Raw genomic sequence first — 18,358 nt, forward strand, 5'->3', positions numbered from 1 at the left:
ATAATGCCTTACAAATAACCTAATTTCAGCGGAGGAATTTATATCTGACAGATATTTTTTCGAACGCCGTAACTCGATAACAAAGCGTTTTTGGACATATGTTTGTATGAACGTTTTTACTTATTTTAAGCTCTACAATCAGTTGCCAAATTATTTCCCTTTCCTCCTGAATCACTTTTTTTTTGTAAAGTTTTTATTTATCATTAAGTTCGTTGAATATTTTTTTGAACTATTTAATAAAATTTAATAATGTTTTATGCTAAGTATCTACTTCTAAGTTTACTTATGAAGCTGTGGGTTGTAGAATATAACAAACAGAATGGAGTGTAAAGCTATGTTTTCAAGTTTAATAGTGTTTTTTAACCTTGGCATTAGTAGTGCACGCTCGATTTTACTATTTATTATTATTATGTCAATTACTATCATAACTAGTATCTTTAGTTATAGCTATAACTACATCTAGTGTCATTAAATGCTTACTATCTTCATACGTGACCCAGGGTCATGATTTTAACTCAATCTGTACTTTCTTTATTTATCTGTAGTCTTCTTCTACTTATTTAAACTTCATTTTACTATTAAGTTAGTTTTACTTTAAATTAAATATTACTTTAAATAACATTAACAGATTTTTACATCCTTTATAAGGAAGTAATCGCGAAAAATTTCGGTTTTCAGATTTCAACGGAAATATCCATTTTGACCATCCCTGAATCCATTTGACTAGTTTCGGCGTGACGTCTGTACATACGTGCGTATGTATCTCGCATAAACCGAAAACGATTAGCCGTAGAATGTTGAATTTTTCGATTTAGAACTGTTGTAACATCTAGTTATGCACCTCCCCTTTTGATTGCAATCGACCGAACCAAGTGTCAAAAAAAACCCAAAATAAAAAAAATTGAATTTTGGACTTTTTCTTAACTGCAGTAATCAGCTCTCGTCTAGAGCTTTTTAACGATATATCATAAGTTGTACTTATTTTCATTGGTTCCAGAGTTATAGCCAAATAAAATTTGAATTAATTAAATATTTGGATCTTACAAGGGGAAGGCTCGTCGGTTCGAATCAGACTTCATCTCCTTTTTTTTAATTTAAGTATATTGATTTATTAATAATTATAATCTCTCATTATAAAAAAGGTTTATACGATGAATAGTAATTCAATAATAACGAGAAAAATAAATATAACAAAAATATAAATATATAAAAAATATATGTAATTTAATAGGCGTACAAGGACGTTATGGGGTGTTCACATCAAATTTTTTCATTTTGATTAATTTAAACTTACTTTTTTTAATCATTCCTAAAATAAATTACGTTTTAACAATTTGTTCTTTTCATCTTTCTCATTGAATTATGGTTGTTTAGAGATTTGTAAATGATTGAAACGTTTCTTAATACCTGATATTTATTTTATAATTGTGGTCCTGTTTTAAAAACCGTTCACACACGGACAAATCTTTTTTACTACAGTTCTATTACTATTTTCTGCCTTGAACAATAAGGAGATTTATAAAAATAGGACATTCTTGAATTATTATCATTATTATTAGTTCTATTAAGATATTTCCTTGATTATATCGAAGGTATGATAGATTTTGTTTTGTTTTTTCAAACTATTAAGTTTTGGTAGTGTTTTATAATACATTAAAAGGTCGGAAGTGGCCGACCTCAAACATTTGTTAATTAATATATAGAAGGATAACTACGTCTTCAATTTCAGTGCTACGTTGCAAAATTTTAATAAATTTAGTGATTATGTCTCTGGGCGTAGACGTAGCAATCTGTCACTTTCATAAATTACTTAATTAACATATAAAATCTGCATTGAAAGTCATTTATTTTAAAATGAAAGTATTAGCTCTCTTTGATATTGTGTAATTTATAATTTGACAACTTTTTCTTTATTTAATTGTCAAAATAAATACACGTGTACGTCTTTAACTAATAAGATTTAATACTGACCTATATTTTAAGCGTTAAGACAGATAGTTTCACGTATCATTTTTAATAATGATAGATTCAACAAAAATATTTTCTAATTATATAAGCTTTGTAAAACAAAAAAATTAAACTATCGTTATAAATTTTGAAACGTTAGTACGTTGAACTTTGCGTAACATACCGGTTGTTTCACATAATTACAAATTCCAGGTCTTTTGTATTCGCTTAACCGGTATTTTTTCCTTATTTTAATCAACTTATTAATGTGGATGGATGTTTGTGCAAAAAAAAAATACAATTTATGAAATGTTCATTATGGTTTTTAAACTATATATATATGTATATATATATATATATTTACTTATTTCTTTTATTGAATGAAAGTTGAAATTCTGTGCACCGTCCTCGTTTGCTAATAGAATCAAGATGGAATATGATATAACAGTAAATTTTTAAATTATAGAGAAAATTTCAATTTATCTTTTGGAATTAAAGTTTTTGTTCTGTTAAAACAAATCTTATATAAACTTATGTTGTCTATCCTGACTTTTAAGACCAACAATATTAATCCTCAGTTCAGTAAAAATAATTTCGTCATATTGAAAAATTTCGATTTTTAGTCTCAACTCATTGGACATTTTAGATTCATTCTTAGTTTTTTTTTAAAAATAATAATTTTTTGTTGCTTGATGAATTAATTCACAACAGAAGCTTACAGACATGCTTGTATATGGGAATATGGAAGTGGAATTTTATAGCATATGAAAATTGTCATACTTGAACGGGGTTCTAGCCCGGGATTCCCGGATGAAAGATCGAGACGCTACCACGTTGCCAGTTTTATTTTATTTTAAGAAAGAGGTATTATGTAAAATACCGGTTAAATTTTGTTACTAGAACGCAAGGATGAATACTTGTTGTAAGATACCAAAAAGTACGTTTTTCCATTTTTACCCTCTCATTTACTCAATTAGCGGAACCAACTAGTTTGAGTTTCAGTAAAAAAAAATTATAGACAGATTAAAATAAAGAAAAACCGGTTTAGTTTGAATTAAAGTGTGCTAATTGTTTTTGATTAGGTTATTAAAATACAGATATAAATAATCTAGCATATATTTTATTGTAATTGCTATTGTCAGTAACACATAATACGTTCATTAATATCTTTACGCTATATTAGTTTGAGCGGTAAAGAATAACAGAACATATAATAACGTAGGTGATCAGTCGGTTTTTTTCTATATTCGTTTTGTTTTATAATTCTCTAATTCATGTTAACTAGCTTCTGTCACTGTGAATCGAATTTTAAATGAGAAAATTTTAAATAATTTCTTAATTTATCTGTCAATCAAAACAATATTTTGGCTAATATGTTACTTATGTCCCGTTACACTACTGTTTGCATTTGTTTATCAAATATACGATTTTATATTTAAATAAGCTACTGTTGTAGCAAGCCATACCTTGATCTATACGGGCTTATCGAATAGAGTTTCGAAGATGTTACATTCACCTTGTGGTTTCCATAAAACTTCCTGAGAACAATCACGATGCCCGTGGTAAGTTACGAGCAACACATTTCATAAAGACGAGACGCTACCACTCGCGCCACGGAGGCCGGCAAACGTAAATGGTTATATATATCTTTAGTCTTCCAAAAATTTTGGAGAACCTTAAAGATGCCGTATAACTTAAACCTCGGCGTTATTGTAAGAAAATCTGTAAGTTTGTCTTTCTGATTTCACGGCTATTAGTGTACTATTGCAGTTAAAAACGTAACTTTCACGCTCAATTTTGTCTATTTTCCTTGACCATGAAACTTCATGAATTGATGCTGCTACCAATAACTATTTTTTAACTAACATAATTAACGATACTTATCTATACATTTTTGTTCGTTTATTTAATATTGCAGAATTAATCCCAATTACATGAATTTATGAGGTATAATTATTTACAATAAGAACTATTTTAATTATATATATTTATTTTCCTAATTGGTATTTTTAAAGTTTAGTGATTGATGGATAGAAAAAACCAGTAATACTTTTTTAGCAATCACAAGTAACATTTATCTGAAAGCAATTTCTTTAATAGATGAATAAGTAGAGACGTTAATATTCATAATACATTAAATAAGTATGCGAAATAAAATGTGAGGAGAAAATTTTGTTTAATTTGTCATTATTATGGCGGCTGCTATGACATTGTTGAATGTTAGCTTGTTTATTGTACATCGGTTCACAAATTAAACTTATTTTCGACTTAGTGAAAAAATTTAGTTTAGTGTAAAAATTTATATTAGTGAAAAAATTTAGTTTTTGCCGTATGATATTCTGGATGTATCCAAATATCTTGGGCAACTTTCTTGATCTAGGGATAATAGCTGCGTAATTATTCGTATGGTATGAATAATTTTGGTTTTTAATATTTCTGATTGTCTAGTTCAAATGTGTGGTTAATTATAGCCAACAACGGAATTATGACCCGGAGAGAGTACTTAGGAGCTGTTTAAATATAACTGAATATCTGAATATATATGTATAAAACTAATATATATAGTAAATGTGTATTTACTTTCTTGTGAACACGATAACTCTCGTAATTTTGCGCCATTACTTTCAAATAATTCCTTAAAAATAACTTGTCCTAAAATCTCGGTTGAATTTGTTAACAGCCAGAATAGGACCATGGTGGTGGAAATGGGGGGCTTTTTCGAAAAAATAAAATATCTTTATAACTTTCTGATTAAGTAAAATATCGAATTCGTTTAAAGTTCCTACTATTCTTTGGATAAGGCTCTAAAACTTATCTAAGTAGTTTTTTTATATCGCCAACCATTGGCCCAGGAGGTGAAAAAAATCGGGTTTTGAAGATAAAAAAACTCATACCTCCCTTAACAGGCACAGTATCGAATCGGTTTAAAGTAGTCGTTTAGTCCTGTAAACATTACCTAAAACTTTTGTTTAAAACAATTTTTGATATGACCAACCCCTACGGCAAGGGATGACCAAAATATTGCTGGAATTGTAAAAAGATAGGGCTTGTCGTACGCTAAACATGTGAAACTTTTTTTACATGCAACCATTGTTGTATTGAGTAAATTTGAAGTAAGTTTTTCTTAACTTTAAGATCTTTTTTATCCCCTACTTAGCAACGGTGAAATCCACCTCCCCCTTCCGGCGTGCCGAAGGGATTTTTTTTTAATTTAAAACCTGAAGATTAATAACTTTTAATTTCTATATGCTCCTGGAATAAAACGTTTTGGAAATGAAAATCCAACGTATCATACGGTTATCAATAGACGTTTATCCATATTTATTTAATACATTTTTGTATACTGCATTTATTACGTAAATTTACGTATTTATTATTTTTTTAAATTATTAAAAACGCTCTTTCACATTGTAACGTCTAATTACTTCAATTAACCAAACTTCGTTTAAATATTATAAACTGTTTTACTGCTTGGTTTTGAAAGACAGTTGAACAATTTTTTGTTGTGAAAAGTCACGAAAACGTGACTACTGACGTACTAGAAAGTCTGAATTATTTTAAGATTGTTAAGTAAAAAGTAACTGATTCGTGAATTTAATAATTTGTTTTTCTAAACGTAGGGTACGGTCTCCGTAGCCTTTTTTACCGGTATAACACGATAATACTTGGATTTTCTTGGCAAAAGTGAATCGAGATTTCCGTAGCACATTTGAAGAAGCTAGAAAAATAGACTTTTTCTTATTACACTTAAGGTTATATGATTGCAACATGTAAAACATTGTTTAATCTGGTGTTTTGTAATATTCTGAGTTGCATGTATCGCGCTAGAATTAAACTTGGCCAAATTGTCCAATTTTCAGCACATTGAACTTCCATTTGAAACCTATTCCTGAAATTTTTAATGATAATTTGGATTTATTTGCTAAACAGACGGTTTTTTAAACACATTTTTTTACCCTAAAAACTTCTAACTGATTAAATATAAATTATATATATTTAAAAAAGTTAACAATACTTACTGATCTTTCAAGGGTATGTCGAGTTTTACACATTTATGATCATAATTTGAATAATTATTAAAGGGACATTCATAGCGTAGGACTTCGTTTTTTAATAAATTACAAAAAGTAGTACACAAATGTTTGGTTTTTTAAAAGGTGTGAAAGACATGTTTTCTATAAAAAAATGTTATCGATCAGTTTTTGACTTAATTAAACGCGACTCATCTCAAATTCAGGGAAATATTGTTGTATCTCTAAAATCATTAATTTTCGAGATTAAAAAAAATAATGCCTTTTTCATTTCCGAGTACCAAACTTCAGTATATTTTTTCGATAATTTAATTGGTGCTACGTTACTTTTTTCTTTTTTTCTGGGTGAAAAATGCTTCGGCGTTATCATCGCTCGGACACATGTTTGTTGTAATAAACAATCATATATAAAAATTAAAATAGTAAAATTTCACACTGCTATACGGCAGTTGGCATGAATAGCTTATACTCACTAAAGTAATTTAAACTATTGTGTATAAACTAACGGCCCTAAGAAACCGTAAAACATATTGTCATCCGTCCATTTTCTCCAGTGAATCTCTTTAGCAGATTTCTTTTCTGTTTCCTGATTTTTTCGATAATTCAAATTTTTATTCACCCTAACCATACCTAAATTGAAACCTAACTTTTAAATTACTCGAATCCTCTAATATTTCTATTATTACATTTTACTAATGCGTTACTAATACCTTACCTAAACGTGATAAAAAGGTACAAATACTTTTTAGTATACGAGTAAAACATATTTATTTACGGTAAAATTTTATATATTGTAAAAAATTTACGATACTAAAAACATATTAAATTGTATTACGAGTCAGAATGACTTATTTTTATTGAATAAATTATGAAGCACATTGGTTGATATTCCAGTTCTGTTGACTTTTTGTAAACCGGTTTAATGACATAAATTACAGATGATTGTTAACTAACTACTTTTATTACTACGACCGAGTGTTCGTTTGCCACCAGTTGATATGTGTTAAAACTAAATGGCTTAAAGAGCATTTTTATTTCGTAAAAATATAAAAATGTATATTTTTTTTCATGTAATTTTTAAAAATAAAAATATATTTTCTTTTTGCCAACAAACATCTTAATGAAACACATTTCAAATTCAAAAACAATTTTTTTTTTTAGCAAAATATAATACAAAAAGTAATTTATTTGCATTATATAAAACTATATTTGAGGTAAAAAAAATACAAATTTTTCAGTATCGAGATGAATGGATAGTATTTTTTTTAACGTTAAAAACGTTTTGAATGACCGTTAAAAAATTTACCAAAAAATTTAACTACATAAGAATCGCTTTGATTTACAAAGAAGAAGAAGAAGGATGAGCAAGTTGAAGAAGAAAGAGAAGCATAAAGTTCGATAAATATAAAAAAACAATGATTTCTGGTAATAAAAATAAATATAGAATTTGAAGTAGGCTTGATTGAACATGTTATTTAGATTGTTCGTTTAGTTAACCTATAAGATAAATTGAAATTATAACTGCTTTCCTCATTTTATTTCACTTTTTAGTTTTTTTATTTATGGAATTGAAAGAATAATTAAGAACATAATTGTTATTAACTTTAAGACAGCGTGTTTTAATTCATTATGTACTAATAATTTTAATGAATATATTAAATATAATCATTTAAAATATGAAATTTTGTAATTATTTTCAATACAAATTTTCATAGATGACAGTTTTTTTTATCACTTTAAAGATAAATACTTATCACTTTATCACTTTAAATTATACTATAGTATAATGCCTATAGTATTATAATAATACTATAGTATTCTAGCATAATTATTATTATTACATGTGAAATAAATTTCATTTTTTGAGTGGCAAGTAATGTATGAATGAAATCATTGATGATGAATCAATAGACTGTAACTGTTTAATTTTTCATGGTTTAAAGAAACTGGTTTAAGAACTTAGAAGAATTGGTAAATAAAAAATAATTATTGTTGTCAACCTTAAAGTGTGTAATGCCTATAGTATTATAATAATACTATAGTATTCTAGCATAATTATTATTATTACATGTGAAATAAATTTCATTTTTTGAGTGGCAAGTAATGTATGAATGAAATCATTGATGATGAATCAATAGACTGTAACTGTTTAATTTTTCATGGTTTAAAGAAACTGGTTTAAGAACTTAGAAGAATTGGTAAATAAAAAATAATTATTGTTGTCAACCTTAAAGTGTGTAATGCCTATAGTATTATAATAATACTATAGTATTCTAGCATAATTATTATTATTACATGTGAAATAAATTTCATTTTTTGAGTGGCAAGTAATGTATGAATGAAATCATTGATGATGAATCAATAGACTGTAACTGTTTAATTTTTCATGGTTTAAAGAAACTGGTTTAAGAACTTAGAAGAATTGGTAAATAAAAAATAATTATTGTTGTCAACCTTAAAGTGTGTAATGCCTATAGTATTATAATAATACTATAGTATTCTAGCATAATTATTATTATTACATGTGAAATAAATTTCATTTTTTGAGTGGCAAGTAATGTATGAATGAAATCATTGATGATGAATCAATAGACTGTAACTGTTTAATTTTTCATGGTTTAAAGAAACTGGTTTAAGAACTTAGAAGAATTGGTAAATAAAAAATAATTATTGTTGTCAACCTTAAAGTGTGTAATGCCTATAGTATTATAATAATACTATAGTATTCTAGCATAATTATTATTATTACATGTGAAATAAATTTCATTTTTTGAGTGGCAAGTAATGTATGAATGAAATCATTGATGATGAATCAATAGACTGTAACTGTTTAATTTTTCATGGTTTAAAGAAACTGGTTTAAGAACTTAGAAGAATTGGTAAATAAAAAATAATTATTGTTGTCAACCTTAAAGTGTGTTTTGTTTATAGAATATTATTAAATTAAAAAAGAAGAACGCTTGAGATATAATTCTAGAAATGTGGTATAAATTAACTCCTTAAATTTATCATAATTCGTTAATATGAAAGCAATTTAGAATTTTTAACCACTTAAGAATATATTTTTAATGGGATGTGATATAGGGCAAATAATTTTTATTTATTTATGATTATTTTTTATAATTTCACACCTTTTTAATTATTTATTTGGTTAATTTTTTTATTAAACAAATTGACGTTAATTACTTTTAAATATTAACATTATTCCTTGTTGTTTCTTTGTCACGAAATTATTATTTATTTTTATAAAACAAAAACGTTTCGCGTTTAATGAAATTCATTTTTTTATAGTTTATTCCCCCCCCCCCCCATTTTTTTGGGGTAGAAGAAATTTCCTGGAATTATTAAAGCTGGATTTTTTTTGTTCACAACTTATCCAGCTCTTTATAAAACAATAATCTTTTTTTTACTCTTTGTTTATCCCGCCTCCTAAAGCCGAACCCGTAATTAAGCATAGATACAGCTCCGGGGGGTGCTATCGTCTCAGACTACCTTGACAGAACTCAAGGTCCCACCCAGGTAGACGGGGCCGGTCTTTCGATTAGTCGCCATGCCTCAAATGGGGAGACCCCGAAGAGATATCCGCACCGGGACTCCGGCCTTTACGCCTCGCCGCTAGTGAGTAACCCCCAGAGGGATCCCCTACGGGAATACGGTCTTACATTCCTCCCCGCCTTGCCTCTAATGGGGAACCCCCGAAGGGATCCCCTACTGGGACTACGGTCTTATTTAACACTCGCATATCTCCGCCAGGAGTCCATCCACTCATCGGTGATGAGACGTCGGAGCGTCCCACCCCTATTGGACGAGGTTATCCCGCGCCGGAGCCACCATAATTCTATGTTTCACAGTGAGTAAGCCTCACTTCCGGTGTACATCTCAGCCCCCCAAAGCGTGGCCGCAGGTTTTGCAGGACCGTTACACAGCTTCGCCCGGTGCCCCATATCCCAACAACAGAAGCACCGCTCTTCCAGCGACCGGCGCATTACTCTGCAGGCCAGCATCCAATCTACACCCGCCCGTCGTGTAGCAATCTATTCGCCAGGATGGGTGGCAGAGCTAGCGTCACTACCTGACTGGTTCTGTAGGGAAAGGTCTCAACGAAAGCATATCAATCGTAACAGTCACCGGTAACACGACGAAGATCTTTCATGAACTCTTCTTCTGTAGTTACGGCATCCACATCCTCAATAAGGACATGGACCACCCCTACCGACCCTACCTCTGAACAACGTCCTAATACCATCTGCCTTCTCTGCAATCTCTTTACGGAGCCGCTCAGAATCACCCCTCTTGACCCGCACCCGAGGGAGAAGGTTTTTGTTTCGTTACACATATGATTTTGTTTAGTGTTTTTGCCAATTGTAACTAAATAACGTTCATGAATTTAGCTTACTAACAACAACAAAAACTTTACAACGAAAAGCTTCAAAATCGTGAGCATTTTTAGCTGTTTTTTGAGTTGTGATTTTTTAACACAGCTCTAACCCCAGTGTTTTCCTTTTTTATCCCCAAAACAGAAATATAATTTTAGATAATTACTTCGTATTAAGAAGTATAAATCGTTCGAGAAGTATAAATCGTCGGAACAAATAAATCATTCGTGCACTGCGTACAGCCGGCCGGCGCATCACCATTGGTCCGCTATGCGTCAGTAGCAACTAAAATAAAAATGCGAGCACATACGACAAACAAACAAACCCATACACCAACCTTTTTTATGGGAAAGATCATTTTTTTTCAACTGATATGGTCATTAGCTCGATGGAAATTTGTTGCGTATGAAAAATTCCATGATCCGAACTCTGGACTTCCGGATGAAAGGCCGAGACGCTACCACTCCGCCGTGGAGATTGGCGGAATGGTATTTTATATTTATCTTTTCACACGCCACAAAAAAATTTTTTCATTATCATCCATCAACAGATGTTAGTTAACACGTGCCAACCAGAATAAAACGGAATATAGAGGAGTTAATTGCTGTTGGGCTTTCTCTCTTCCAAGTCAGATATATACATTCAACACATAGATTCATTGTTCCGAGGGAACAGATTGTATATATTTAATTGTGTCATATTTAGATATTTATTTTACTTAATATTTACTTATACGAAACAACGTATTTACTTTTATTTTGCATTATTATAAAATTGTAAATTGTTTTTACACTAAATTATATTCAGTGTAAAAACAAGAAAATTCTCAAGCAAGAAATACATTCGGAAAAAAGCTCAAAACTGTCAAGAGTTTATAAAACCAAGCCCTCAGCAATTTTATTACTTAGTTAATTTGCAAAAATCTTTCTTCGTGGCGGAATGGTAGCGTCTCGGCCTTTCATCCCGGGGTCTCTGGTTTGAATCCCGGTCATGCATGGTATTTTTTCATATGTTAAAACTTTCCGTCTGGTTAATGAATGACCATAGTATTTGATGTCCGTAAAATAAAAAAATAAAATAAATGAAATGTATTGCTCTAATTATATAAATTTTATTAATACTTATTGACTCTTGTAGCCTATTAAGTACTTGACAAATAATAAATATATTTTTCAAAGGACGAGTTTTTTATGTTCTACGTACGATAGTATATATCTTTAGGCGCTTGTTATAATTCGGAATTGGCTTCAAACATTGAAATATTTTTGAAAAAAAATAATACAAATTTAAAAATATACACGCATTTCAATGTGAGATGTTCTATTTAAAATTACTTTTTCATGAATTTCTGGGCTTTAGATTTTTTAGGGTTTTAGGATCCTTATCATCTTCTTATACATTATGAATTCTTTTTTTTATCAACCATACGTCTATAGAAAATCGTAGATTAATTTAATAAAAATTATACGTAGCTGTAATACACTAATATCAATATTTTTTTCAGTCACAACATAATGTTAATGTAATAAAATATGCGGGATTTTATTTTTTGATTGTGTTACGTGATTTTTCCACGTAAGCCCTTCGTTCATTAATTCTAAAAAGGACGAACATAACGGGTTTTATCCAATTTTATTCATTATTAATGTATTCAATCTAATCTTATTTATCCATTTTTAACTGTATACTGTATGTAGCGTAATTAATATATAGATGGGCAGTAGTTCTACCAGGGATGCTTGAAGCAGTGTTTTCAGGGCCGTCCACGGGGTTGAGGCGCTTGAGTCAAAGACACCTGAGGCGCTGCCCCAACCCCCCCTCCCGCTGACAAATTCACCAAGTAGTGTAAATATTGAAATTTGGGTGCTAAAGGGGATATAATTGAAAATAAATTGAAAGTCAGAAACGAGAAACACATTTTGTAAGTATATAGTCAACGGTGAATTTAAATATTTTATGATTTATCTATTTGAGCATTAACCTTTCTATTTTAAAGTTTTTTTAAAGAAAGAAAGTTTTATTAAAATATTTACATATTCACATTTAAATTGTAGAACAAATTATTTTTTTTGAGTTTATATGTAGTAGGCAGAGTTTTGTGATTTTCGGTTTCAAAATTTAAGTGATACTTATCGATTTTGACACCTCAAGAGGGGCGCCATTAAGCGGCGTCCGGGTCAGCTTGCCCTGCTTGACCCCATTAGGGACGACACTGAGTGTTTTATTATGTTCTTTTCAATTTCTGTGTATATATCAATATTTTTAACTATTATTGGTTTTTATATAATTATATATTGTAATATATATTATATTATATATTATTATATAATTTTATATTTTTACTTGACTAAGGGAAGATCCTTGTTTAAGTTTATACAGGATTTGGGGGGATGGTATGCCTCTCATCGTTTTTAAGGGCAACGGGTGCTCGAGTGCTCGAGTGCTCTCCAACCATGTAAATTTAAACCAATATTTGTTTCGGTTCCGCCTGGCAGATGATGAGCTGTGCGTCTGGGGGGAGGTCCAGTCGAACGAACACATAATGTTCGACTGCACAGCTCTTGAGGGGGTGCCAGAACTTAGGCCACCCTGGAACTTAGAGGTCAACGGGAAAATTGGCCACTCACAAGGGGCGAGTCAATGTGCCGAGAGCCGCATTGTTGGACCGTGTGGGAGTTCCTTGATGCGGTTGCTTTGTTCAACCGACATCAGTAGTTTACCTAAGGGAAAAGACTCCTACCGCACTGCTGTAGGATGCTAACCGAGAGAAATGGCTCGTTACCAGCCAGATTAAGGTTCCTAGCGGCCAGATTAAGGCCAATGGTGGCCAACTTGCTGGCATTCAGCGGCGTAGGCGTGGAAGCAAATTGCTCTCTTTGACGAGATAAATTTAATTATTGATAGTCATATATGTTTTATTACTTGACGGGGTGCGCTTACTCATTTTAATGATATATGACAAGTGGGTGGTGGGACACGCAAGCGAGTGGTGTGTGATACCACGCTTATTTCGCTCACGTTTTTAGCTTAGCTCTAGGAGTTAGTTAGGACACTGGTCGCTAAACTGTTTCGAGGCTCAGTAGCCGTTTGTGGCACAGACATTCGGTCTTATGCTTTAGGGTGACCGAATGGGGTGGTGGCGAGAAAAATGCCAAGCAAACCAAATACTTTTAACTTGATTAAGAAACTGCAATATAAAAGTAAATAATGTTATAGAGTCAGATGTTTAAATAATCTTCTCAATTGTCATTTACCTGATAATTCCCACGGGATTAGTTTATAATTTTTATGGTTGCTTTCATTTTATTTTTGTTTAAATTATGAATTTCATTCCATTTCTTCAAATTTTAAGGAGTTATATTAAAATAAAGAACCAGGTTATTTCGACAGTTTATTTAAAAGAATAATTTAATTCATCAATATAAGGTTAAACTGCATGTAAAATGATAGGAAAGGTAATATTTATAAGTTCTGTAAGTTTCTATGTACGAAAAGTAATTACATTTATTTTAAGATAATAAATTATAAACGACTCTCTTTCAAAGAATTTAGAAGTTTTTCTTCCAAACCACCTTTCGTAGGTAATTAACAACGCTTTCTTCGGTGGAGGCTTAACAATGTACTATACTATAATGCCAATGAAGAAGTTGCAACAAGTTAGCTCCCAAAGATCCTTTGGAAGAACAAATTTTACGAAATTTGAAAGTAATTTCGTTTAGCGTTTTTGCTAATTGTACAGTTAATACATTTTATTATGCCCCTTTCAGCGAATTTAATTTCACTTTTATAAACAAAAAAAAGGGGAGTATACAAACCACAGAGGTTGGCGGACGATTACGACAGCCTGTTTGTTATCGTCTTAAAGTTTCTATATGATCATATAGTAATAGTTTTGAATAATCTGTTTTAAAATATAAATTCCATGAAATTCAAAGAGATGATTATTGAAGTTCAACTTTACGTCTAACATTTTTGTAATTAGATTTACTTGAATCTAAAACTAAATAAAAAACAAAAAAAAATTAATAAATAGAAAAATCAACTTCAAATATCCGTAATAGGTAAAAAAAAATATTAAATTCTTTAAATTTTGACTTTTTTACGTCGGCTCAGTTAAAGAAAACAATAAAAAATAATTATTTAGTAAAATTTAGTTTGTAACAGATTTCAAACAAATCTAAATTTAAATACGGGTCGAGTAGCACTTTTTATTGTGTTTATTTTTGAGGTCGATTTATTACAGTTTTCTTTTAAAGATTATTTCCTATTATATTTTTTGTTGTTACTTTTATTTAAAATAAAGATAATGCTAAAAAAAACAAAAAAAAACGCCGGTTTAATAAAAAATTGTTCGTAGGAAGCTAAAAAAGTTGAAAAATACGAAAAAAAATAGGGATGTAAAAAAGATTTTGTGTAAACATTTCCCAAGCGTTAACTAACAGCTTTTTTTTCTTTAAACATCCCCAAGGCAACCGGTCCTGGCTGATCTCAGACATAACTCGATCGCCTCAGGGTGTCGTGGCAGCAGCTTTCCCCCCCTAGCTTGGCCCAACCCATAGGCCACCCATCGGTATCTTCTCTGAATCACAAGGACGTCCCGACTCCCTCTTCTGGGCAGGCAAGACGCCCCTCGTCGGGAGGGCTACCCGTTCCCATAACTAAGATAGTGGGGAATAAGAGCACCTATTATCTTTGTACCACAAGTTATCTAATTAATTTTTCTGAAGTTTCGAGTTAAAATATTTTGAATGTTAGATAAACTTCAGGCTACAGGAAATTAAAACCATCACGTTTTAATTTCCTGTAAGACTATTTTTTTAAATATTTCATTTAAAAAAATTTCAGTGATGTTATTAATTTCACTGATGTTATCTGGAAAAATTTATTAAAATTGATTATTGAAAACTGTGCATTTGTTCGTGAGATTTGATAATGACAATAGTTTAATTTCATTAATAACAATTTTCCTTTCTTTTTCACTAAAATCCTATTAGTAAGAGGTAACATTTTTTTTCTATGGGCATTAATGGAATGAAACTGTTCTTTTTTTTTTACAGATTTTTGAAATAATTTGTCTCATAGTTCTGTTATAACAGCGAAAATTAAATTGTTACTTCATTAGAATAGCAATTAGTCTTATTGGTCGAATTTATGTTGTATATTTTTCTACATATTTCCTAGTAAACTTGAACCATTTTAAATAAGAAACAAGAATGGAAGATTTAATTGGCGACTTCCGTGATGGAAAATTCCGTATTCCCACGCTTAAGCTTCGAGATTATCAATAAAAAAATTAAGTGAATGTGATTGAGGTAATTTGTTACAAATAAAATAAAACTGCTGAAAAGATAATAAAATTAAAAATATATTTTTTATAACAATTTCCTAGAATACAATTTTAAAAAAACTGATTTCACTTTAGTCTAGAAGAATTTTAAGTAACAGGAAAGAGAATTACAATAGGTAGTTTGTCGAGTGGAATTTCCGAGTGACTGAATTTTATCTCATGTTACTATAGAAAATATAAATTAAAGCGCCTGACAAGACAGTTTGTAAACTAAATTTTTATGTAGATGTGTTTAACTAAATTTCTTTCTTAATTTTTTTCTTGAAAAATAAAACCAAGTAGCCTGATGATAAATAAATTCCTTTGCCAATAACCAGATGCACATCTGAAATCTGTTCCATAAGACAAAAAAAACAGGACTAAAGGACTAGATTCTGTCAGGAGTAAACAGAATTTTGTGTTGGAACCTACAACAATAGAATCTAAAAAACAAATCTACCGCTTTATTTAAATTAACTAGCTGCAGAGGCACAGTAGGCACGCCCTCCGTAGGTAAGCCCGCCGGGCGGGTTGCCCTGGCGGGCGGCGTCTTGGAATGGGATTATAGGGGTCCAAAATTGATTACCTCTTATGCAAAAATATATCTTTTTGAATGATAAAAATTGATATAACGAAAGTTAAGTTAGAAATTTAACTCTAAAATGATACTAACGAATCGGGATTTTCCGCTAGTGATCGGTACATATTGGTGCCTACTTTTTGGTTATAGTTCATTATTTTATAAAGAAAAAGAATCACATAAATAAAAAGATATATTATTAACTGGCAGACTCGACAATGCTTCGCTATTGTTAGATTTGAGTATGTGTATAGATTAAATGAACACAATTTAATAAACACAAGTTTAATAAAACATTAACAAAATGAACATCACGGAACTTCACAAAATTTAACCTTTTCCTTTTTCCCTTTTACCCTTTCTCCCCTTTCCTTTTCCCCATTTTCATTTTTACCTTATGCTCATTCCCTTCCTCCCATATTCTCTTTCCCTTTCCCAAACTTTATCATTCCCTTTTCCCATTTTCCCGTTCCTCTTTCCCTTTCCCCTTTCGCTTTCCTTACCCATTTCTCTTTCCCCCCTCATATTTGCCCCAATCACTTTTCTTTTTTCTCCTTTCCTCTTTCCATTTCCTTTTTCCGGTTTTCCTCTTTATTATTTTTCCATTTTTCCCTTCTTCTTTTTTATCTTTTTCCCCGCGCGTAAATCGGTCTAGTAGTTTTTTAGTTTTTTTAGCGAACACACATATCAGAAACACTGAAATGGAATCGTAAAATATTTAGTATAGCGTGTGTTGCTTTTACGTCCAGCAGATATCGCTGTTTTTCAAAAAAGAATGTTTTTATTTGTCACGGGTGTGACATCCAAGGTATATAAATAGTAGGTATATAAACACACTGGTGTATTCGAATGCAACGTTGTGTAAAAATTACAAACCAATCGGTGAAGAACTTTCGAAGATTTAAGATTTTGAACAAACGAACATTTACATTTTTTTATTTATGTATATATATATATATATATATATATATGCGGTATATCGATATATAATAACAACTATACACTGACCACCACGAAACATGCACTAACGAATCGGGATTTTCCGCAAGTGATCGGCACATTCCGGTGCTAAGCTAAGGGGGACGGACACACACACACACACAGACGCACATACAAGTGCCCTTTAGTAGGGTAGGATCTATATACAGAGTCCTTCTCTATTTAAATATTTCTTTATATTTTAAAACAGTTTCGTTAAATTCTAATAGAGTACACTTTTGAAATTATAAACGTTTAGGTATTGAAGAATTCGATATATAATACTATTGATTCGTTTACATCTAATAATTATCTATAAATTATTAACAAAATGACTCATTAAGCTTATTTTAAAGAATAACATTTTTTATCTTATTATTAACGAATAAATATGAATTACGGGTGAGTTAGTTAGTCGATGAAATACCAATTTCACCTCTGGAACTGAACTTGTCCGATTACAAAACTATCAATAGCAACATAATAGTAGAATATTAATAATGTGTTTTAACTAGTAGTAGAATATTAATAATATGTATTTTAATAGATAAATAATAATGGGTGTTCAAATTAGTTTAAAATGAACTGCTGTTCGTTAAAATAATATAGTGCAGGCAGTATGAAATACGGTTGGCTGGGGATGATGACGTTTTTATTGGAGTAGGGTATCATTACCGGGTAGACCGGGTAGGTATCATTACCGGGTAATAAAATAGAAAAGATATTTGATGATACAAAAAAAAAACAAAACTAATAATGCAGACTTATCATCACACGGTTGGGCGTGTGTTTGTGAGTGTGCGTACGCATACGAGAGAGAGAGAGAGATAGATAGCTAGAGATAAAGGGAGAGAGAATGAGTGAGTGTGTGTTTGGGTAACGAAAGGGAAGATAGTGGATGAACAAATTTAAGAGAGGGTCAGTGAGGAATGTTTTTAGAAAAGTATTAACAATAACTATCATGACGTCAACCGCACGCTACTCGTTAAAGGGCGCATTCCCATCCTCGTAATCTCTTCTGCAATCGACTATACCTTGAGTTCCCGCCTTTTTCCCCGTTAACTATGATTATTCCCTACAAATATCTTATTCGGTAAGATATCATCATAGTCAAAGGAAT

General features: G+C 30.8%; 1 protein-coding gene across 1 annotated transcript in view; it reads right to left on the reverse strand.

Annotated features, from left to right (window-relative positions):
• The window catches only part of LOC142326793 (inactive pancreatic lipase-related protein 1-like), a 97,325-nt gene that overhangs the window by 49,987 nt on the left and 28,980 nt on the right, over positions 1-18,358 (reverse strand). The window lies entirely within an intron of this gene.

Source organism: Lycorma delicatula, chromosome 6 (genome assembly GCF_047948215.1).
Source record: "Lycorma delicatula isolate Av1 chromosome 6, ASM4794821v1, whole genome shotgun sequence".
NCBI lineage: Eukaryota > Metazoa > Arthropoda > Insecta > Hemiptera > Fulgoridae > Lycorma > Lycorma delicatula.